This window comes from Bos mutus, chromosome X (assembly GCF_027580195.1).
Source record: "Bos mutus isolate GX-2022 chromosome X, NWIPB_WYAK_1.1, whole genome shotgun sequence".
NCBI classification, from domain to species: domain Eukaryota; kingdom Metazoa; phylum Chordata; class Mammalia; order Artiodactyla; family Bovidae; genus Bos; species Bos mutus.
The window spans coordinates 110,437,398-110,462,744 of NC_091646.1; the positions used below are offsets into that span (position 1 = coordinate 110,437,398).

The 25,347-nt window shown below is 43.0% G+C and overlaps 1 pseudogene; it reads right to left on the reverse strand.

The window, feature by feature from the left end:
• Nucleotides 1–24,071: 24,071 nt before the first annotated feature.
• On the reverse strand, nucleotides 24,072–25,052 carry LOC102282707 (DNA repair protein RAD51 homolog 4 pseudogene; annotated as a pseudogene).
• Between the last annotated feature and the right edge of the window lie 295 nt (nucleotides 25,053–25,347).

Genomic DNA, 25,347 nt, shown 5'->3' on the forward strand with positions numbered 1-25,347 from the left:
CTTTGTAGATTTGCCTCCCTGAAGACTCAAAAATCTTTCAGATGAGCTGGCTGTTATAAACCCTCTCTTGTCACGCAGCAACAGTGACATCTGCCGTCCAGCATTAGACATTGTTACTTTGGAAAGTGCCACAGAAGAAGGCTTTCCTTTTAAAAAATTGTCATCTTTGTTGTTGTCGTGGCTGTTGTTTTTTATTTTAAAAATTGTTTCTGGGACTTCTCTAATGGCCCAGAGACTAAGATTTCTCACTCCCAATGCAGAGGGCCCAGGTTCAATCCCTGGTCACAGAACTAGGTCCCGTATGTCTCAGTTAAAAGATTCTGCGTGCCTCAACTAAAACCCAGAGCAGGGGTTTTAAGTAAATAAGTAAAATACATTAAAAAAAATTTTAATTGGTTCTTATGCATATATAGTCCATAACATATAGTAAGTCTTGGATAGGAGGCTTAAGTTAGAGTCAGGTTTCTACAAAGGATGAAGGTAGCCCTGGCTACATAGTTTGCAGGGTTCAGTATAAAGTCAAAATGTGGGGGCTGCTTGTTCACAAATTAAGAATTTCAAGATGGTGACCACAGAGCAGATAGCCAACTGCATGACTGCATTGGTCACAAGCTCTCAAAGTGGTACAAGCAGATAGAATATGGGGGGTCCCTGGAGAAAGGCAGGCTTCCCCTGTGGCTCAGCTGGTAAAGAATCCGCCTGCAACACAGGAGACCCCAGTTGATCCCCGGGTTGGGAAGATCCCCTGGAGAAGGGATAGACTACCCACTCCAGTATTCTGGCCTGGAGAATTCCATGGACTGTATAGTTCACAGACTATATATTCGGACACGACTGAACGACTTTCACTTCTGGAGAAAGAGAAGCAGGCAAGGCTTTCTTGACCTAAGAGAAGCCATATTTGGTTTAAGCCATTTTGTGATCTAAGCCTGGCCACAATGCTTGTCCTTGAACAGGTCCTCAGCAATGAATGATCTTTTTTTTCTTTTTAAAAAAAATTATTTATTTTAATTGGAGGCTAATTACTTTACAATATTGTAGTGGTTTTGCCATACATTGACATGAATCAGCCATGGGTGTACACATGTTCCCCATCCTGAACCCCCCTCCCACCTCCCTCCCCATCCCATCCCTCAGGGTCATCCCAGTGCACCAGCCCTGAGCACCCTGTCTCATGCATTGAACTTGGACTGGTGATCTGTTTCACATATGATAATATACATGTTTCAATGCTATTCTCTCAAATCATCCCACCCTCGCCTTCTCCCACAGAGTCCAAAAAGTCTGTTCTTTACCTCTGTGTCTCTTTTGCTGTCTCACATATAGGGTCATCATTACCATCTTTCTAAATTGCATATATATGCGTTGGTATACTGTATTGGTGTTTTTCTTTCTGACTTACTTCACTCTGTATAATAGGCTCCAGTTTCATCCACCTCATTAGAACTGACTCAAATGCATTCTTTTTAACAGCTGAGTAATATTTCATTGTGTATATGTACCACAGCTTTCTTATCCATTCATCTGCTGATGGACATCTAGGTTGCTTCCATGTCCTGGCTATCCTAAACAGTGCTGCGATGAACACTGGGGTACATATGTCTCCTTCAATTCTGCTTTCCTTGGTGTGTATGCCCAGCAGTGGGATTGCTGGGTCATATGGCAGTTCTATTTCCAGTTTTTTAAGGAATCTCCACACTGTTCTCCATAGTGGCTGTACTAGTTTGCATTCCTACCTACAGGGTAAGAGGGTTCCCTTTTCTCTGCACCCTCTCCAGGATTTAAGCAGTGAATGATCTTAGGGAAGTGAGGGAATGCAGGAACGAAGGGAAAGCAGTCAAGAGACAATTGTTCTGTCAGTAAGTTCTGTTCTACTCTTTTCGACCCCATGGACTGTAGCCTGGCAGGCTCCTCTGTTCTCCACTATCTCCCAGACTTCTAGTTCCTCCTCAAGGGATACGTATCACAATCTGATCCAGTCTCTGAGTTCTGCAGGGACTAATGTCCCCACATAGGCGGCAGATGGAATGATGATATTGACCCTTCTGACTTTAATCAACTAAAGCCTGGACTCTGTCCACCTTGGCCCCAATTCTATGCTGAATTCTGCTTTTGCTCAAGCACCTTCATGAATATGCATGTACCCTTAGCTTAAAACTTCACAGATGTGCTATTCCAGGAGACATTGCTTTGGGAAAGAAGCCCAGTTTTCTGCTTACTTGAAACAAGTAATAATAAATTCTTCCTTCTCCTGATCTTTGGCTTGGTTGTGTTTTTCACTGGACTCAGATCAAGAGGCAACTCACTTTTCTGGTAACGGTGGGTCCCCAAAGCCTGGGGGCCAAGAGGGGCCCAACTCCCATCTTCAGTACAGAGGGCAAGTGGGTATCAAACGAATGGGTTTCAGGCCCACTAAAGAGGGACTGAGAGGAAAGTGGCTTAAAGGGGGAGATATGGTGGATAGAACTGTCTCAGCAATAAATGACCAACAACAACAAAAACTTCCCCCGAAATGACATGTTTAAAGGTAAACTTGAGATTTACCTCTTGCTGTGGCATGATAAGTCAGAGGGCATTTTTTTCAATATTATGTTTTCTGTTTCCTTTAGATCTAACAAAAACCAGGATTTCAGTGATCACTGACAAAAGAAAACCACTGAGGGCTAAGGCAGGCTTGGCTGTACCTGATCTGAAGGCCCACCGGGCCCCACCCCAGGGAAGAATTACCCTGGCAAGAAGACATTTGCTGGGTCTGGTGGGCCACACACCAAAACTGAGTAGGACTCGCTGACATTCAAAAACAACCTCAGATTGGGAAAATGACTAGTCCTGAACTCACAGTAGGAGGATGAAGATTTTGATGTCCCAAAGCATCTGGGAATGTCAGGAAACGTGGAAAAGGGGAGGGTGTTACTGCATTGACGGGTAGAGTTCAGGAAACCGAAACGCCCATCAACAGATATGTATAAAGAGAAGGTGTGGCACATCTATAGAATGGAATATCAGTCAGCCATACAAAAGAATAAAGCAATGCCATCTGCAGCAACCTGGCGGGACACAGACATGAGAAAAGTCCGTGCAGTAAGTCAGGCAGAGAAAGACAGAGATCAGATGATGCCACTTATAGCTGGAGTCTCAAATGGTACAAATATACCCATCTACAAAAGAGAAGGGGACTAAAGCCTTAGAATGAACTTAAGGTGATCGAAAGGGATGGTGTGAGGGGAAAGAGGGAAAACAAGGATGTCCTTATGTAAGCACACCCACTATAATACTGAAAATAGAGAATCATAAAAAGCCTACTCTTGAGGTGAGGCTACTCCATTTCACAGTCTGTAATAACTGATCTAGAAACAGAACTCAAAGGAGTACACATGTGTACGTGTAATTCTGCATCAAGTTGGTGTACCGCTAAAATAAACACATCATATTAAACCCACTAGATGCCAACAAAGTATTGAAATGCAAGTAATGAGAACCTAGCCCTTGGATATTTGTCTGGGAGCAATAAACTGGAATCCACAACCCAGAAATACGACTTTCCCTAACCTCTGTGTGTGTGCTCAGTTGCATCCGACTCTTTCGGACCCCATGGACTGTAGCTCTCCAGGCTCCTCTGTCCACTGGAATTCTCCACGCAGGAATACTGGAGTGGGTTGCAGCTGCCCTACCTCCAGGGGATCTTCCAACCCAGGGATCGAACTCAGGTCTCTAGCACTGCAGGCAGATTATTTACCATCTGAGCCACCAGGGAAACCCAGCCTAACCTCTGGTTTCCCAAATAGACAAAGTGGGGCAGCAGAAAATGCTGCCACCTTGTGGAAATTTTCTATAACTACATCGATAAAACATGACCTTAAGGACACTTATTATTCAAAAGGTCTGCGGAGCTGTAAAAATCACCTGTCTTCACGAAATGGGGCTTCCCTGGTGGCTGAGATGGTACAAAATCTCCCTGTTATGCAGGAGACACCAGTTCGATCTCTGGGTTGGGAAGATCACCTGGAGAAGGGAATGGCAACTCACTTCAGAATTCTTGCTTGGGAATCCCATGAATAGAAGAGACTGATGCCTATGTAGAATGGAATATCACTCCGCCATAGAAAAGAATGAAATAATGCCATTTGCAGAAACACGGAGAGACCTAGGCCTGATAAACTTCAGTGCGGTAAATCACAGAACAACTTTTATCATATTATACCACTTATAGCTGGAGTCTAAAATGCTACAAATAAAATATACTCGTTTACAAAAGAGAAGAGAAATCACAGCCTTCGAAAAGAAAACTGAAGGTGACCAAACGGTATGGTTGTAGAGGGGGGGAGGGGAATAAATAAGGTAGTCTGTATGAAGGTACATCCACTACAATATTGAAAATGGAGAATCAGAAAAAACCTACTCTTTAGCTGAGGCTACTCCACTTCATACTCTTTAATAACTGATCTGGAAACAGAACCAAACCAAGTACACATGCGTACATATGTATCAGCTGGCCCCAGACAGAATGGCTATCGTGTAAAATATAAGAATAAATGTGGGACAAGGCTTGGGGATAAAAGGCAACACTTCCATTCTGTGCTGAAATTGGTAACAGGCACTACAGGGCACAGAACGGAGGTACCTTGAAATACTACCCATAGAGTACCCTGTGCTGTGCTGTGCTCAGTCGCTCTGCTAAGTCGCTTCAGTCATGTCCGACTCTGTGCGACCCCAGAGATGACAGCCCACCAGGCTCCCCCATCCCTGGGATTCTCCAGGCAAGAACACTGGAGTGGGTTGCCATTTCCTTCTCCAATGCATGAAAGTGAAAAGTGAAAGTGAAGTCGCTCAGTCGTGTCCGACTCTTAGCGACCCCATGGACTGCAGCCTACCAGGCTCCTCCGTCCATGGGATTTTCCAGGCAAGAGTACTGGAGTGGGGTGCCATTGCCTTCTCCAGCTCAGCTTCTCAGTCGTGTCCAATTCTCTGCAACCCCATAGACTGTAGCCCACCAGGCTCCTCTGTCCATGAGATTCTCCAGGCAAGAATACTGGAGTGGGTTGCCATGCCCTCCTCCAGGGAATCTTCCCCACCCAGGGATTGAACCTAGGTCTCCTGCATTGCAGATAGTTTCTTTACTGTCTGAGCCACCAGGGAAGCCCATGGAGTACCCTATCATCCTGCAATTCCACTCCTAAGCAGATATTCCCAGAAAACTATAACTGGTAAAGACACATGCCGTCCTATATTCATTGCGGCACTATTTACAACAGCAAGGACATGAAAACCATGAATGTGCCCATCCATAGCAGAATGGAAAAAGAAGATGTGGTGCATCTATAGAATGGAATGTCATGCAGCCATACAAAAGAATGAGATAATGCCATTTGCAGCAACATGGAGGGGCCTAGACCTGATAAAATCAGTGAGGTGAGTCAGACAGAGAAGGACAGATATCATATGATACCATTTATAGCTGGAGTCTAAAACGACAGAAAAATGCTTGTTTACAAAAGAGAAGGGGACTCACCGCCTTAGAAAACAAACTGTAGGTGATCAAAGGGGATGTTTTTTGTGGGGCGGGGGGATAAATCAGGATGGCCTTATGAAGGTGCATCCACTATTATAGTGAAAATAGAGAATTACAAAAAACCTACTCTTTAGCTAAGGCCACCCCACTTCACACTCTGTAATAACTGATCTGGAAACAGAACCCAACGGAGTATACCCGTGTACATACATACCTCAATCAAGATGCTGTATGGCTAAAATAAAGTCATCATATTAACCCCCTTTATGACAATAAAATATTGAAATACAAGTAATGAGACCCTAGCCCTTGGATGTTTATCTTGGCATAGTACACTAGAATTCACAAACCAGGAACATGACTTTCCCTAACCTCTGGTTTCTCATCTAGACACAGTGGGGCAGTGCGAAATGCTGCTGCCTTGTGGACACCTCCTGTAACTACATCCTTAAAAAAATGGGACCCTTCTGGACTTGTTGAGTCACTCAGTCCTGTCTGACTCTTTGTGACTCCGTGAACTGCAGCACACCAGGCTTCCCTGTCCTTCATTATCTTCTAGAGTTTGCTCAAACTCACATGCATTGAGTCGGTGATGCCATCCAACCATCTCATCTTCTGTCACCCCTTTCTCTTCCTATTTTCAATCTTTCACAGCATCAAGGACTTTTCTAATGAGTCAGTTCTTCACATCAGGTGGCCAAAGTATTGGAGCTTCAGCATCAGTCCTTCCAATGAATATTCAGGACTGATTTCCTTTAGGATGGACTGGTTGGATCTCCTTGTAGTCCAAGGGACTCTCAAGAGTCTTCTCCAACACCACAATTCAAAAGCATCAATTCTTCGGCGCTCAGCCTTCTTCATGGTCCAACTCTCACATCCATACATGACCACTGGAAAAACCATAGCTTTGACTAGATGGACCTTTGTCGGTGAAGTGATGTCTCTGCTTTTTAATAACGCTGTCTAGGTTGGTCATAGCTTCTCTTCCAAGGAGCAAGCATCTTTTAATTTCATGGCTGCAGTCACCATCTGCAGTGATTTTGGAGCCCAAAAATAAAGTCTGTTACTATTTCCATTGTTTCCCCATATATTTGCCATGAAGTGATGGGACCAGATGCCATGATCTTCTTTTTTTGAATGTTGAGTTTTAAGCCAGCTTTTTCACTCTCCTCTTTCACCTTCATAAAGGGGCTTTTTAGTTCCTCTTCACTTCTGCCATAAGGATGGTATAAATCTGCATATCTGAGGTTATTGATATTTCTCCGGGCAATCTTGATTCACATGCTAGCAAGGTAATGCTCAAAATCCTCCAAGCTAGGCTTCAACAGTATGTGAACTGAGAACTTCCAGATGTACAAGCTGGATTTAGAAAAGGCAGAGAAACCAGAGATCAAATTGCCAACACCTGTTGGATCATAGAAAAAGCAAGAGAATTCCAGAAAAGCATCCACTTCAGCATCACTGACTACACTAAAGCCTTTGACTATATGGATCACAACGAACTGTGGAAAATTCTTAAAGAGATGAGAATACAAGACCACGTTGCCTGCCTCCTGAGAAATGTGTACGCAGGTCAGGAAGCAACAGTTAGAACGGGACATAGAACAACAGACTTGTTCCAAATTGGGAAAGGAGTACATCAAGGCTGTATATTGTCACCCTGCTTAGCAGGCACACACACGGGGCTCTAAAAATCACCTGCCCTCAAGAAATGCACTGGTGAAGGGTGTGAAAAAAGAATTCAAATCAGGGCTGTCTTTCAAGACCAAGTTTAAGAGGCATATATTTGCAGTGTTCTTCTTTCCTCTTAAAAACCCATGAAACATTGCAAAACATCACTAATTTTTAGAGATATGCATATCAAAGCTAGACACCATCAGAAAATCTACAAAGAATTACTGCAGGAATGAAAAGGAATCCTCCTACTTCATTGTTGGAAATGCAATTTGTAACAGACACTGAGGAGATGTGTTGGAGGTTACTTAAAAAACTACATATGGAGCTACCATATATTTGGAAGTTTCACCCTATTCATATACTCCAAGGAAACCATAAGTCAGTAAGACTCATGTACCCCAACAGTCATTGCAGTGGAATTCACATAGCCAAAATGGAAGCCACCAAAATGTACACCCACAGATGAATGGAAAAGAAGATGTGGTGCATATACACAGTGGACTATTACAAAGCCGTAATAAAGAATGAAATAATGCCATTTGCAGTAACATGGATGTACCTGGGATGAGCAAGCTCAATGTAGTCAGAGAGTGAAGACAAATATCATATGATTTCACATTTAGGTGGAGTCTAAAAATTGATAGTTGTAAACTAATTTGCTAAATAGAAACAGACTCAGACTGAGAAAACAAAGGTATGGTTACTGAAGAGGGATGGTGGGTAGAGGGACAAACTAGGGCATTGGGGTTATCATATATATATATATATATACTAATGCAAATAAAATAATCAACAAAGACTTACTGATTACTGATATATTTCACATATATATATATATATATTTGTATCACTTTGATATACACCAGAAACTAATAAAATATTTATATCAACTGTATGCTTTATACATATTTTACAAAATTATTATAAATCAGATTGTTCATTATGATTTCTCGTGAACATTTCAACCCTCAAAGAAGAAACTGTAGGCTTTATTTTGTCATCTGTTATGATCATAACCCACTCCAGTGTTCTTGCCTGGAGAATCCCAGGGATGGGGGAGCCTGGTGGGCTGCCGTTTATAGGGTCACACAGAGTCGGACACTACTGAAGCGCCTTAGCAGCAGCAGCATGATCATAACAGCCATTATTTCTGGGCATGGGATGTGACTCTTGCAAAAATCACCAGTTTACACTTAGAAGAAAATAGAAATAGAAACAGTATTTCATGTAGTCACAAACTAGACTTATTCTTCAGCAGGGAAACACTCCACGTGTTGAAAAACAGCCATGTCCTAACCCTTTACTGGGTTAATTCATTGTTTCATTGATTCAAACACATGTTTATTGGCTGGGGACACTGCAGCCAGCTCTGCTGGGATAGAGGCATCCACATAGTATGCAGGTCTGCTGTCCTCCAGGAGTTTAAAGTATCACAGAGGAGACAGACTAGAAACTGACAAGTATGACCATGCGTACACAGCACATGGACGGTGAGGTGGACCATGCCCTAGAATCCTGGGGGGGGTGTGTCACCAGACCTGGGGAGTTCTGGCTTCTCTGGGGACACAAAGCTTAAAATCAGACCTTACTGCCTGTAGAACAACTTGGCCAGGAGGATGTGATCTGTGATGGTTTCAGTTTTCTCTATGAAGTTGGAGGATAGCCAAGTGCAGAGAGCCAACACCGTGGTAGCAGGTTTGAGAAGAGTGGAGAATGTTCTACTCATCTGCCATGTTGTTTAATTCTTTGAAAAATGGTATTGTGCTGAATATTTAAGCACAATCATCTGGCTCAGTAATTTACACACACACACACACACACACACATGCACATCCACACAGAGATGTCTAACTTCTACCCCTGGCCTTGTCCATCTCTTTCTTCCTGCAACATGATTATAATTTTTCTATACTAAGTATTTAAGTGTGAATACAAGCAAATTTAACTAAATGTTCTCTTCTGTTTCCCCTTACTTAGTTAAATGTAAGTGTGGCAGAGGCAATATTCTGTGGTTACCAAGTTCCCCCTTTCTTCCGCTTTCTGATGAACACAGGAAAACTATATTTCCCAGCCTCCTTTGCTGCTAGGTTGAGGCCCTATGACTAAGTCTGGCCAATAGGAGGTGGGCAGAGGTTGATTACACCATCTCTGTGTCCCCCCAACCCCCAGCGCCACAATTCCTGAGCAGTGTTTGCACTGTCTCTCTTTGGCTGTGACTTCAAAGGCTACAGATTTAAGATGGTGGCATGTAGATCTCTGAGTCACCTGACTCACGCTGAGTTGTGCCATAAGCAAGAAATAAATATGGATTATATTAAGCTGCTGAGGCGTCATACAGCCAGTTCCCTACATATGAACTTTCAAGTTGTGAACTTTCACAGATGCTAACATGTATCTCATTCCAGGAAGGAATGAGAACCTGGGCCATCAACATTAGGTGTGAGTGACATTGCAGCCTGCCCTCCATCTCCTATTGCTGATGAGCCTTCAACTCAACCATCTTCTATCTCCTTTCCCTCCTCCAGTCAGCAAATCTTCTTGCTTGTTAACTCGATGCAAGCTATTTTACTGTATTACTGTGCTTTTCAAGGTAGTATAATGTATGACTAAAATTTTTAATTTTTTGTGTTTTTTTTTGGTATTATTTGTGCAAAAAGTATTATAAGCCCATTATAGTCGGCATATAGTAACTATGTGTTAGCTGGGTACCTAGGCTACTTTGTTGGACTTATGAACACACTCTCAGAATGGAACTTGTTCATATGTAGGGGACTTACTGTAGTTTGTTACTGCACATAGTGTGCCCACGAGAAGAAAGGAAATGAACAATATTAATCTGAACCTTCACTTAATTTTACTTAAAACAACATATCCTGAAGACCTTTCCATTTTCTTAATAGGTACACAATATTCCATTTTATGGCTCAATGGGTAAAGAATCTGCCTGCAATGCAGGAGACACAGGTTCAATCCCTGGGTTTGGAAGATCCACTAGAGCAGGAAATGACAACTCATTCCAGTATTCTTGCCTGGGAAATTCTGTGGAGAGAGGAGCCTGGTGAGCTATAGTCCATGGGATTGCAAAGAATCAGGCATAACTGAGCAACTAAGCTAAGCAGGATTATTCCATTTTGTAGAGGCTGCTGCTGCTGCTAAGTTGCTTCAGTCATGTCCAACTCTGTGCGACCCCAGAGACGGCAGCCCACCAGGCTCCCCCATCCCCGGGATTCTCCAGGCAAGAACACTGGAGTGGGTTGCCACCGCCTTCTCCATCATAAGTTATTTAAGTATTAGTTCCTTTCAAATGGACATGGCTTATTTCTACTCTCTTGCCATTATGCACATACATCTTTATGATAATATGGTAACTGGAGAATGTCTCAAGTGGTTGATGTGGAAAATGGAAAAAAGATTTAACAAGGGAAACACAATAGGGTTGCAGCAACACTGAAGACCCAGTTGACTGGAGACATCATAAATATGTTGTAGTGCAAATCTGAGACATTCTCTGCTTTTTCTCTAAAGTTCCTCAGAACCTCAGAAGAAGCTGGGGAAAGGCAGATATGTGGACCCAATGAGGGTGGGCTTATGGGAGGCTGAGTTGAGAGCTGGTCAACAGGCAGGGGGAATGAAGACCTTGGTAGTAGAGTGGTTGACATGTTGCTCCAAGTTACCTGAGCTGAATAGGGAAGGAGGTGAACAAACAAAGAGGGGGTTGGCAGGGAGAAAGTGTAGGGGCCAATGGGCTAGAGTCTTGATAAAACTGAGGAACCGAGAAGTATTGGGAGTGAGTGAGAGAGAGTTGGAAGAAAGGAGTCCTTAATTCAAGTGCCAGATATTTGAGTTTGAGACTTCAGAGTTGATAGATGTCCTCCTGGACAGAAGTCAGCTCTAGGAAGTGACCATATGGCCAGTGTGGAATAGAAGAGAAAGTCATCCTGGTGAAGAGAACAAGAAAATTAGAGGCAGGATTTTCTATGTGACATTCACTTGAATGTTAGACTTCTGGGAATCTGATAGGATTTGGCATGAAGAATAAGATTATGAGCCAGAAACTAAAATATTTAAAAGGCTTCAGGGATTTCTTAACTTGAATTCATGAATCCCTAAATGACCAAGGAATAAGCTTTAGGAAGTCATAAACACCAACCCTGAATTTACATATAAAATAGCACGTGGATATGTGTTTTCACATTTTCTTAGGAAAGGGCCCGTGACTTTTGTTAGTTTCTCAAAGGGTTCGTGATCTTCCAGGCCCACCTCTCAACCTTAATAACCATAGCCCTCAAACAGTGCTAACAGAACTTCCTGCTGTGATGACAAAAGGTCTATGTCTTGCTGTTAATATATCAATATGGTAGCTGCTAGCCACGTGTGGCTACTGAACATTAGGACATGGCTAATGTGACTGAGAGGAAAAGGCACTGGTGCACCCCACTCCAGTCCTCTTGCCTGGAAAATCCCATGGACGGAGGAGCCTGGTAGGCTGCAGTCCATGGGGTCGCTAGGAGTCAGACATGACTGAGCGACTTCACTTTCACTTTTCACTTTCATGCACTGGAGAAGGAAATGGCAACCCACTCCAGTGTTCTTGCCTGGAGAATCCCAGGGATGGGGGAGCCTGGTGGGCTGCCGTCTATGGGGTCACACAGAGTTGGACACGACTGAAGCAACTTAGCAGCAGCAGCAATGTGACTGAGAACCTAAACTTTAAAGTTACATTCAGTTAGCCACTGAACCGTTCAATTGTACATAAATGGCATATAGAAAAGTACTATGTTTTTTTTGGCTGTGCCTTGGCATTAAGAATCTTAGGTCCCCGACCAGGAATCAAACCCACATCCTCTGCATTGGGAACTTGGAGTCTTAGCCACTGGACACCAAGGAATTCCCAAGTACCACCTGTTTTGTGTGTATCAGCAGCAAAGGGCAATTTTGTCTACCAGTGACATCTCTGTTTTGATATTCTTGTATTTGATGTACTTTTTTCAATTGTATAGGACTTAGTTTCTGTGATTTATGGACTCTCACATCGCTGGTTAATTTTCCCAACAATGTGTTATTTGTCCATTTGATGATACCTACCTTTATAAAATACATTTTCCCCACTGTCTTGCTTCGTCTATCAGTTCCTTAGAGGTATACAGGGCTTCAAGTTACTTTGTAACCTCCTGAAGCCTAGAGTGGTCATAGGTCATCACGAATTCAGTTCAATTCAATCACTCAGTCGTGTCTGACTCTTTGCAACCCCATGAACTGCAGCACGCCAGGCCTCCCTGTCTATCACCAACTCCCGGAATTCACCTAAACCCATGTCCATTGAGTCGGTAATGCCATCCAGCCATCTCATCCTCTGTCGTCCCCTTCTCCTCCAATCCCTCCCAGCATCAGGGTCTTTTCCAATGAGTCAACTCTTTGCATCAGGTGGCCAAAGTACTGGAGTTTCAGCTTCAATATCAGTCCTTCCAATGAACACCCAGGACTGATCTCCTTTAGGATGGACTGGTTGGATCTCCTTGCAGTCCAAGGGACTCTCAAGAGTCTTCTTCAACCTAACATTCCAGGTTCCTATGCAATATTGCTCTTTACAGCATCACAAATTAGTAGCTAGTGAATCTATCATGTCCCAAATCTCTGAACGTTTCCAGTATTCTCTCCACATAGCAGCACGTTTACTCTGTGTTGCCCCTTTTGCTGACATATTGGAAACCATCAAGAGGGGCCGGGATATAAAACCACAAGCCCTGCTCTTCAAAAGTCCTCAGCACCCCATTTCCCTAAGTCCCTTCAAATGCCTCAGCCTGACCCACAGGATCCCTCACAGAGAAGCAGTTTTTGTTATTGCTTCTTGTAACTGAACATCAGGCTACAGCATGCTGGGATCAATGTGAAAGACATTGATGCCTGTTTTCAACACTCAATCATTATCGGAGGTTGAAAGGGTAGTTTTCTGACAGAAGTAGAAGTCAGGATCACAAGAGTTCAGATCTAACTCAGTTTTCTATTGAAGAGGCATTACAGCGAGCTTACTCAGCTCACAAGCTTCCAATTCAGACAGACTTGGGATCAAGATGTGACTCCATAAGTGCTGTTGTCATTGGGATGGTCCTTAACCTCTTGATGTTTTAGTTTCCTCACCTGTGAAACTGTAAGACAACAGAATCCACTTCCTGGCTTTGGGGGAGGCACTTAACACAGGGTGGGACTTCCCAGGTGGTGCTAGTGGTAAAGAACCCACCTGCCATTGCAGGAAACGTAAGAGACATAGGTTCAATCCCTGGGTTGGGAAGATCCCCTGGAGAAGAAAATGGCTACCCATTCCAGTATTCTTGCCTAAAGAATTGCGTGGACAGAGGAGCCTGACGGGCTGCAGTCCATGGGGTCACAGAGTTGGACACAACTGAAGTGACTGAGCACATACACATACTTAACACAGGGGCTGGAAGAAGTTTTTTGTAAAGAACCAGATAGTAAATATTTTAGGCATCTTGGGTCCTACAGCTATTGCCCTAAGAGTTGACAACTCTTCAACTCTTGGAGCACAGCACAAAAGCCATAGATAATATGTGAGTGAATGGGTTTGGTTATGTTTCAATAAAGCTTTATTTATAAAAATTAGCAATCTGTCAGACTCAGTCCTTGGACTATAGGTTGCCAGCCTGTGATGTAGCAGTTTGCTTGACTCACTGCCACCATCTAATAAAGGGGTTCCCCTGCCAGACACTGTTGTTTATATTTGTTGTTTCCGTTAATCCTCTGTGCAGTAGCTAGGAGCCCCATCTTACAGAGAAGAAAACTGAGGCTCAGGGAGGATAAACAATTTGCTAAGTTTCCATCGTTTTGTAACCAAAGTCAAGACAAACTCTAGCCTTCTGACTTTAAGCTGATTTTTCCTCCCAACACATTGTGTTACCGTTAAATATCTCCATTACTAGCAGTTTTAGAGACAAAAACCTCAGATTTGCTGGAGCAAAAATTCTTGTTTGTACATGGATTTGCATGTAGAAAGTAAGGTTTGGATTATGCAAAACAAGGATCACCAAAACCCCTAGTGAGATTTGAGCTCTGGATTCTCAGTATTTTGAATAGTTTTATTCATGCCACCAAATATAATATATCACAAAACATTTCCACTAAGAAGAGTGAGAAAAAATATTATCTGCAAAGGCAGCAATGAACAGGAAAGGCAGGCTTCCCTATTCACTACTTCTTGGGTAGGTGGCTTATCACCTGGAGGAGTCCAAAGTGACATGAAATTCCATGCTGACAATGCATGTTGCTGTGGTTGTTCAGTTGCTCAGTCATGTCCGCCTCTTTGAGACCCTGTGGACTCTAGCTCACCACACTCCTCTGTCCATGGGATTTCCCAGGCAAGAATACTGGAGTGGGGTGCCATTTCCTCCTCCAGGGGATCTTCCTGACCCAGGGATCAAAACTGTGTCTTTTGTGACTCTTGCATTGGCAGGCATTTTCTTATGGATTCAAATGAGACAAGGGCCTGGCCATGGAAAAATTCAGGGAGGTGATATTTACCTGAAATGTTAGCAAATGTCAAACAGCTTATAAGGTGAATATCAGTTAATGACCATTGGAATAAATGATGCCATTAAAGCAAAAAAAGGATCAGGAAAAACCCACCATCATCTCAAGAGTGATTATCCCTAGAATGTGGAATTACAGATTATATAAATGTTTTCCAATTTTTCTGTATTTCCCAAATTTTTGACAGTGAGCATGGGTTGGCTTTAAGATCAGACAAAACCAGAGTGTCACAAAAAATAATCATATAGAGTTTGCAATAGCAAAGGAAATGATTTTATCCTAATGTTAGGATACAAAGCTACAGAAAGAAAAGTATTTTCTCTGAAAAGGAGTAGAATCTTCACAATGAAAAAACAGACTAGAAGAATAATATTAATATTATTAATATTAATACTTCTATTAGAAGCATTAATAGAGATATGAGTAGATGTATCATGAAAATGCAGATATTTTCCTTGTCTTTTTATTCTTTTGTAGGTTCCAGATCTTCTATAAGGAACATGTTATGTTTAAAATGTTATGTGTGTTCACTCGCTCAGTTGTGTCTGACTCTTTGTGACCCCCATGGATTGTAGCCTGCCAGGCTCCACTGTCCATGGGGATTCTCCAGGCAAGAACACTGGAGTGAGTTGCCATGCCCTCCCCCAGGGGATCTTCCTGACCCAGGGATTCAACCCATGTCTGTTGGTCTCCTGCATTGGCAGGCAGATTCTTTATAGAGAAATGTAATTTTGAAATGAAGTCAATGCTATTTACAACAGAAAAATACAAATAATTAATTTCATGGTTGGTCTCAACTGGTTCAGTTCAGTTCAGTCACGCAGTCATGTCCCACTCTTTGAGACCCCATGAATCACAGCACTCGAGGCCTCCCTGTCCATCACCAACTCCTGGAGTTCACTCAAACTCACATCCATCGAGTCGGTGATGCCATCCAGCCATCTCATCTTCTGTCGTCCCCTTCTCCTCCTGCCCCCAATCCCTCCCAGCATCAGGGTCTTTTCCAGTGAGTCCACTCTTCGCATGAGGTGGCCAAAGTATTGGAATTTCAGCTTCAGCATCAGTCCTTCCAATGAACACCCAGGACTGGTCTCCTTTAGGATGGACTGGTTCGATCTCCTTGCAGTCCAAGGGATTCTCAAGAGTCTTCTCCAACACCACAGTTCAAAAGCATCAATTCTTTGGCACTCAGCTTTCTTCACAGTCCAACTCTCACATCCATACATGACCACTGGAAAAACCATAGCTTTGACTAGAAGGACCTTTGTTGGCAAAGTAATATCTCTACTTTTGAATATGCTATCTAGGTTGGTCATAAATTTCCTTCCAAGGAGTAAGCATCTTTTAATTTCATGGCTGCAGTCACCATCTGCAATGAATTTGGAGCCCCCCAGAATAAAGTCTGACACTGTTTCCACTGTTTCCCCATCTATTTCCCATGAAGTGATGGGACCAGATGCCATGATGTTAGTTTTCTGAATGCTGAGTTTTAAGCCAACTTTTTCACTCTCCTCTTTCACTTTCATCAAGAGGCTTTTTAGTTCCTCTTCACTTTCTGCCATAAGGGTGGTGTCATCTGAATATCTGAGGTTATTGATATTTCTCCTGGCTATCTTGATTCTAGCTTGTGCTTCTTCCAGCCCAGCGTTTCTCATGATGTACTCTGCATAGAAGTTAAATAAGCAGGGTGACAATATACAGCCTTGACATACTCCTTTTCCTATTTGCAACCAGTCTGTTGTTCCATGTCCAGTTCTAACTGTTGCTTCCTGACCTGCATATAGGTTTCTCAAGAGGCCAGTCAGGTGGTCTGGTATTCCCATCTCTTTCAAAATTTTCCACAGTTTATTGTGATCCACACAGTCAAGGGCTTTGGCATAGTCAATAAAGCAGAAATAGATGTTTTTCTGGAACTCTCTTGCTTTTTCCATGATCCAGCGGATGTTGGCAATTTGATCTCTGGTTCTTCTGCCTTTTCTAAAACCAGCTTGAACATCTGGAAGTTCATGGTTTACGTGTTGCTGAAGCCTGGCTTGGAGAATTTTGAGCATTACTTTACTAGTGTGTGAGATGAATGCAACTGTGTGGTAGTTTGAGCATTCTTTGGCATTGCCTTTCTTTGCGATTGGAATGAAAACTGACCTTTTCCAGTCCTGTGGCCACTGCTGAGTTTTCCAAATTTGCTGGCATATTGAGTGCAGCACTTTCACAGCATCATCTTTCAGGATTTGAAATAGCTCCACTGGAATTCCATCACCTCCACTAGCTTTGTTCGTAGTGATGCTTTCTAAGGCCCACTTGACTTCACATTCCAGGATGCCTGGCTCTAGGTGAGTGATCACACCATCGTTTGTGCTCTAGTCACTAAGCAATTTTTGTTTCAGCATGAAGCAGACCATGAACGTGAGTGTGTCCAGGCATGCCTGCACATGCATGTGTGGCATTGGGGAAAGGAGACTTGCTCTCTGTTATGGAGTCAGTACTATTTTTCAGTCCTCAGCTACAGTGTCCCGCTGCTCACCACTGGGCTTGGCAGCGCTTGCCACATCCCCACCTGCCCTCCTTCATGGCGTTCCCACTCTGTTACTGAACATCCATCATTCTTTCTCTGAACTGAGCCCAAACCTCCCACCTGCCCTGCGTCGTAGTTGTGCTGTAGTCTCGGTCTCAAATCCTCCCTCAGCTGGCTTGCAAAGTACTGCGGTTCCCTCCTCTCCCTGGAGTTCTGGCTCAATCTGGCAAGGTGCCTCACCCCAGGATCTCGCCCAGTCCCCAGCTGGTTAGCTGGAGCCATCTTCTCTATTGCCTGACTTTACGGAAATGGCCTGATTTTACAGTAAAAGTCTCTACTGCCCCAGATTCCCAGTCACTCTGTCTCCATGCCTGGCAGGACAAAATGTCTTTTGCAGGGTCATTTGTGCTGATTGTCAGCTTGAATTGTGACTGTGGCTTGTCTCCCCCAAGCCTGGCTGAACCTTTGATGTTAACTGGCCTGTTCCCCAGTGTTGATCTACTAGGGGCTGGGTTCTGTGCCAAGGTTCCCTCCTCACAGCCACCCTATTGCTATGCCAAAGCTGCATCAGGTCTAGACAGTCCAAACTGGGTTGGCCATACAAGGGCAGACACAAAGGGTAAGAGCAAAAGCACAAAGCCAAGTGATGGTGGCAAAACCAGCGGCTCCAACAGCCACAACAGAAGTGATCTTAGGGCAGGTCTTCTCCCTGCTTGGCACCATAACATTGGGAGCTGGATCTCTCTTTGTTGAGAGGGGGCTGTCTGGTGCATTGTAGGAGGTTTAGCAGCATGCCTGGTCTGTACCCATTAGATGCCAGGAGCAACCCCCACCCCACTGTGACATTGTAACAAACAAAAATGATGTTTCCAGATAACATCAAATATCCCTGGAAGGCAAAACCATGCCCAGTGATGGACAGCAATTGATCTATATAGTTAAAGGTCCCCCAAATGGTTCTTCCTTTTGGACTTTGTGGACATGGTTGCTTTTAATCAAGGCTTTTCAGCCTCAGCACTATTGATATTTTGGAGCAACCCTATTTATATGAATGCTGTTCAGTCGGACTTGACAAAGTCTTAGAACAACCCGCCATGCTTGTGGAACAGCCTTCACAAACAATGGCATTTGGAATAGTCATCTTGGGAATTCCCTGGCGGTCCTGTGTTTAGGACTCTGCACTTCCACTGACAAGGGTGCGGGTTCAATCCCTGGTCAGGGAACTAAGATCCCACATGCTGGGCATCGCAGTCAAACAGAAAAAAAAAAAAGGAAAAGGGAATAGTGATACCAATGCCAGTGACCACCTGTTCTGCTTGTACTTGCCAAGAACCAGCTACATTTTCACTGACGAGGTCAGGAGGTACCCAGGTTGCCTACTTGATCAGATACCCAAGTCACTAAAACTGGTGATAAGCTCCACGCCATCTTTGTACAAAGTTGTTCAAGGATACAACTGAGGAAACCAGATAATTTAGAAATATCTTGGCCTTTAGAGCCTCCTATGAGAAGAGATCAGCTGAACTTCAGGGCAGGAACTTTGTGATCATTATTTTTGGCTGACCAGAGGTTATTTTTAGCACAGGTCATAACTCTAACCATGCCCTGGGTAGGTGTAATTTTCTTTTTAAGTTTTAAATGTATGGATTTTCAATTTCATCTGAGTCATTTCCATCAGAGGTATGGTCAAGTACCCAAATTAGCCAAACAAAAGGCAACGCACAGAGGAAATCAGTAGTTCTCAATTCTGCTGTACAGGAGAATCACCAGGGAAGCTTTTGAACAATTTCAAAGCCTAAGACTCCAGCCCCCAGAACAATTAAGTCAGGATCTCTGATTTAAGACTTTCCAGCAGGGTCAGGAACCTGCTGAGTAAATGAATGTAATTTGAAAAAGACCAGAGTGGAAGCTCAAAGAGAGAAAACGGGCAATGGCAAAATCACGTGACCACATGCTGTTTCTATCACGCCCACCCTAGCTACAGTTCTGTTACTATTTTTTCTTTTCATTTTTTTAAACAGTTATGTTTTCCAATCTGAGCATCCCTTCTTACTCTGCTCACTTTTGAGCCTCCATATAAGTTAAATATACAAATTCCATTATAGAAAGAAAAGGGTAAAAAAAAATGACAAAAGCTGGAATCTGGGCCTTTATGGAAAAGTGTTGTAATGGGAACAGCTGGTGTGCAGTTGTTATCAGCTACCACTTGAGAATTGCTTCAGCAACACTTAATTTTGTTCCTCACTATAGGCACCAGCTTTCTTTTTGGAGTCTCTCCATTGCCATCACCAGGGAAAATTTCTGAGAAATGGCTTGATATGGCTTGAGTGCAACATTACTTAAGATCTGGTGTCCTTAGTGTCCTTAATGGGTTTTCTACACTGTCAGGAGTTTTGTGTAGGTCATCCATTTAATAAATTAAAAATAAACCAATTCATCTTAATTTGCAAAGTATACATAATATTTGATAATTGTAGATTCATATTAGTGAATCAGTATGTGGAGGGAAGACATTATCTGTAATCTATTATCATATTATATAGACATATATACAGACATTATCTGCAATCTAATATCACCAAGGAGGTAGAGACTGGCTAGTTGTTCACCAAGCCACTTCCCTTCTCCTGGGCACACAGCTAGACTACATTTCCCAGCCTCCCTTGCAGTTGGGTGGGGCCATGTAACTGATTGCTGCCAGTGGAACATAAGGGGAAGTATGGCCTCTATCACTGTGCTACCTGCTCTTTGAAGTTCTCTGCCTCACCCAATGAGCTTCTGGCGCTATAGATATCACTGAGAAATAAATGAAGGATTTCCTTAAACTAATACTCAATTTATTATGATATCATAATTTTTTAAGGGGTACCAGCTATACTGTATTGAAAGTGCCAATATTTGGTTTGAAGTAGGTGTTATCTGCCTATCGTCAGATCTTTGTCCTCTTTCCCCCAAACCTGAGATCTGAGCAGAGGGTCTCCAAGTCAAATATTGATGCAAAAAGATTAACTCCAATTTCAGGTTTTTCTTATGGTTTATCAAGAAGTGGGTATTGAAACTTGAGGCATAAAATCTTTGGGTCTGAACAACTGGAAGCTTGGAATTGCCTTTTTTTGAGATGGGGGACTGCAGAAGAAATAAGTTCTGTTTCACATATAAATACAAACAAGATGCCCTTCTCGAAGCCCTCCAGGAACTGCTTTTGGATCCACAGGGGAGGGTCTCATACTCACTGGTCTGCAAATCTGAAAATGTTAAAGCATTTTTAGGTCAGAATATTAAATAGGTGATGCTGTGTTCTTCTTAGGGTAACCCATCCGGAGGCAGACAATGTACATCTGTCCTTTACTGGTGATGTAAGTTTATCTGCATAGCATTCCTTTGTGTGCATGCCCATAGTTTATTTGACATGTCTCCTATTCTTGGGCAAATGCTGCAATGAATGACCTTGTGCACATGTATTTTCATATCATTAAAAGTATATTTCAGGGTAAATTCTGACAAGTGGCATTGGTGCATCAAAGGGTAAGCACATATGCAGTTTTGTTAGATGTTGCCAAATCCCCCTCCATAGAGACCATACAATTTTGCATTCTCTCCAGCAAACGGAGCATACACAAGTGACTAACAGATTGTGGTGTCAGCATTTTGAACTGTTGCCACTCTGATGGGTGGGAGTGGTGTTTCAGGGAGTTTTCGTTTGTATTTCTTTTATTATGAGTGAAGCTGAGCATCTTGTCCTAAGTTTAAGAGTCATTTTTACATCTCTTTCTATAAGTTGGCTGTCCATGTCTTCTGTACATTTCCCCCCTATAGGATTATTGGTCTTTCTAAGCTCAATTATAAAAGTTCTTTGCATATTACAAATTTTAGCACTTTATCTGAAATACGTTGCAAATACTTTTTCTCAGCTTGCCATTTGTGCTTTGACTTTACCTACATTGTTTTCTGCTGTGCAAAAAAAAATTTTATTTTTATGTCAAATTTATCCATCTTTTATTGCATCAGCATTTTGAGGTGTAGTTAGAAAGCCTTTCACTATACCCTTTGTCCGAGGCACTAGATGAGATATTAACAAGAAAATAAAACTGAACAAAATCCAGTCCTTATACTGAAGAATGTATCAGCCTATTTGTCCTTGATTCAAAGAGAATTTTTATATTCATAATTTGAGTAGTAATAGATTGCATGTATTCTTGACCCAAACTCCAGAGATTATTTTTTTCTGAAGCATAAGCCAACACATCTTGTTAGCTGAATGGGAGGAAATACAGGATGGTAGTCACTATGATGGACTCTGGAATCAAAATGCTCTTGGTTTCATTCTTCAACTTACTAGCTATGCAGATGTGGACAAATCAGTAAACCTCTCTGAATCTCAACTCCAGAATCTAAAATTAACACCTGCCTCATAGAGTTATTGTGGCAATTAAAGGAAATTATGTATGAAAAATGAAAAATGCTTAGCACTGTGCCTGATACATAAGAAAAGCCCAATTAAAGAGAGCTCCATTCCCCTTCCTCCCCTTCAGTGATCCAACAATGGACTATTAATAGAATAGATGCCACAGTGGACATCTATTATTTTGTCTACTCAGCTTCCCTTCCTTCCTACTGTACATCTTGTCTCCTTTTCTTTGCTACTCCTCAATCTTGAGGAGAACAAGTTTTGAACAAGAAAGGGAGTAAAGGTTCAGAGAAGGAGGTTAATCATAAACCTGGCAGAGGTCCCCACAGGGTCCTGTTCGCTTTCACCAGCAGACACTGCTTTGAGAACAGCCACTCCTATGTACTTCAAAATGCATTTCTCTCCTCAATGGTCAAAGTAGATGTTGCGATGAATGATTTTAGTGCTTTTCTAGATAGGAGAAAATGTAAGGATTTGGGCTCATAAAATCTAAAAGTATCTATCTGAAGGCCTGTTCTGCCAGTTTTTTCCCAGAGCACAGATGCCTCATTCCTAATCTCCACTCTGAACTCCTTTCAGGGGATACTGAAGGTTAGCAGCAGCAGTGGCTCAAGATTTAATCCTCACAGAAGTAGATAGCAAGTGCCGATTTTTAGTTGGCAGGGCCTCTTTATGGTCATAAGTTTGACCATGGTTTGGGGCATTTCATGACCATTTTGTCCCATAATACTAGGAATGCTCATCCCCAGGTTGGCAAAGATTTCACTTATAGGCCACTCAATGTGCTATTACTGGACAAGGCCTTATTAACAGTAGCCAAAAGTCCCTGGACCACCTATCTTGCTAGTTTCCTTTGGTCCAGGAAAATATTCCCTCTTGTTGCTGCTTTGTACATCTAGAATTACACTCTTACAATCATTGATCTCAAATGGAACTATATATCACCATTTTATCAGAGGCTCAGTTACATATTTGCTAATGCAAGATACAACAATTTTGTAAAACAGGTCATTAGTTGTTGCAAATATCTCCTAGTTTCAACAAGACTCAAGAGGGGAAAGTTTAATTTCTTCTTTCCTGCAGCCATTCACAGGTGGGCTGGGTCAGGATCTTCCCTGTGAGCTCAACAAAGGTATTTTAATTTAACATTCAAGAATAGGGGCAAGGTTCCCTGAGATGGGCCATTATGTATACTTTAAGCTATAGGCAACATCCCTTTAGTGATCAACTTGTAGCAAATGCAACAAAATACAAAGGTTAAAGTAAAAGAAACAGATCTAATATGGAGTCAGATTTGTTATTCCCTATTACAGTTCCCCACTGTCAATGTCCATCCAGTCTTGTGGGAAAGGGGTGACGATTGTTTTACTGAACAAGGGTGATGAGGGGTGATTTTGGAAAGGAATTGATTAGTTGTGGGCAGGGAATATTCCTTAGAATCTTTTGTAAATAGCACAATTCTCCTTCCTTCTTTATCTACAGTTATGTTAACCTGATGAACCCCTTAGCCCTGGTGTTATGTCATTTGTAGCTGGACTTAGGCTTTTGGCTCCAGTTTCCGTGCTGCTGTGTTGTGCTCAGTTGCTTAGTTGTGTCTAACTCTTTGCGACCAGTTCTTATACATATCTATTAATTTCAACTTTCTGACTGTGTCATAAATATACTTAAGGGGAAAGGTCTCCTAACATCTGTGAAAACACGGACTAAAAGCTAGTGATATTTCATGCAAAACCAAAAAAATTATAACCATATTCATCAGTTTACTCAGTCCTATCCATTAATCCTTTTTACTAACAGTTTTATGAAATCGGAGTTTCCATTAGTCTTTTAAAATATCTTACCTACTTTAGCAGTATGATTTAAAAGTCATCAGACACCTGTCCTCAAAATGTCCTTTCTGTGACTCTTCTCGAAGATGTGGCTTTTCTTCAAAGCATCAGCTTATCTGTCTATGAATGATAAAGTTCTTAGAAAGGCAAAATTAAAAATCTGATCACAATGCTTCCTGACAAAGAAGCTTATCCCCGCTGTTGTGACATTTGACATTTTAACATAACAACGAAGATTGTAACATTATAGTAGGACATATCCAAATTTCAGAAACTTTATATAACTTCTAAAATGCCTATATTAATATCATTTATTCATGATGTATAATCTGAAGAGGCTTATCACTCATTTGACAATGTTTCCATGTAGTTTAACATATCAGCCAATCCTAGTTTTACCTATAGATATAGATGTATAGATATGTAGCATCCTCTCTTGCCAATTACATTGTTTCTGGAGAGAGGACCTAAGGACTGAGATGGCTGCCCAGCCTGAGAGCTTCTCTGCAGCCCCATGGGCTGCTGGCAATGAATAGCACTGCATACGGGACTTGAGGGCCTTGATACTTCTCTCTTTTCCAATCAACATCTCAGTCATGTGTGATCTCCCTGTAATGCTGGGCTCTGCTCTGGTGCCCCACAGGTCCCAGTGTTCACTGTTTCTTGGAAACCTGTTGGCAGACGAGGGGATGTGGTCAGACATGCCAGGCGCCGGCAGCCTGAGGCTCCTGTGCCTTGGCCAATGTCTAGGAAAAGCTGGGTGCTGGGTACAAAGCTCCAGGAGCATTTGAGGGCAGGTTTGAGCTGCCTGCTGTCCCTGTCTGAGATCAGGTGGCTGGTCACTGCCACTGCCATGCTGAGGTCCTGGGCCACAGTCTTCAGCTTGTGGGCCAGCTGCAGCATCAAGGCCAAGTATTCCCTCTGTGAACCTCCCAGAAGTGGGATGAGCACCACAGGGACAGAGTCCACAACACCACCTTCAGAGTCCCTGAAGAAATGCTCACCTGCTGAATCACAGCACCTGGAAGGTCCTATATCACCTTTGGCATTTGGAAGATATCAAATGCAGGCACCACCTGGATCCTCTGGAGAGCTCCTGCCTGCTCTTCCTGATCCAGGGTTCTGGCCTGAAGTAGCTAGAGGAGGCGGGAGGCTGTGAGGCTGCCATTGGAATCGATGTATAGGATATTCTGTTGCAGCCGTGGGCCACGTTTGCAGCCACCCAAAGACATACCTGGGTTTTACTGCTACCTGGGCCTCCTGTGATTCCAGTCACTTCTCCAGTATAGAGATAAGCATAAAGCAGTTTGTCCAGGCTTCCAATGCCAATGGACAGGATGGCAGTGGAAGTCTTCAGTTCCTTGAACAGATCAGCACCATTGAAGGGGAAAGCTGAGAACTGAGCCAGCAGAGCCCACCTCAGGGTGACCAAGACCTTTAAGACAAGCCACTTTTCTGGGCTACCTCCAGGTCTGCAGAAACCAGATTGACCACTGTCTTGATCCCACCACTCTGCAGGAGCTGGACCATGTCCTGGGTGAGGCCCAAGCATGGTCTGGCCTGGAGCACACCCATGTTCCCTGGGGGTTCAGGGCTACTCCGCTAAGGCACATCTGCCAGGCCCTCTCCAGACACTTCCCCACTCCCACCCCCACCGCTTGGCCCCTTTTAGGACCTGGTGTGGGAGGCAGGAGGCAGTGGTGGCATGCATGGCGTGGGCCCCATGGCAGCTCCTCAGTCAACTCTTTTTTTGGTTGCTCCATGTTCCTTGTGGGATTTTAGTTCCTGGACCAGGGATGGAAACTGGGCCCTGGCAGTGAAGGTGCCTAACCACTCAACTGCCAGGGAATTCCAAACTTTTAATAAGAAA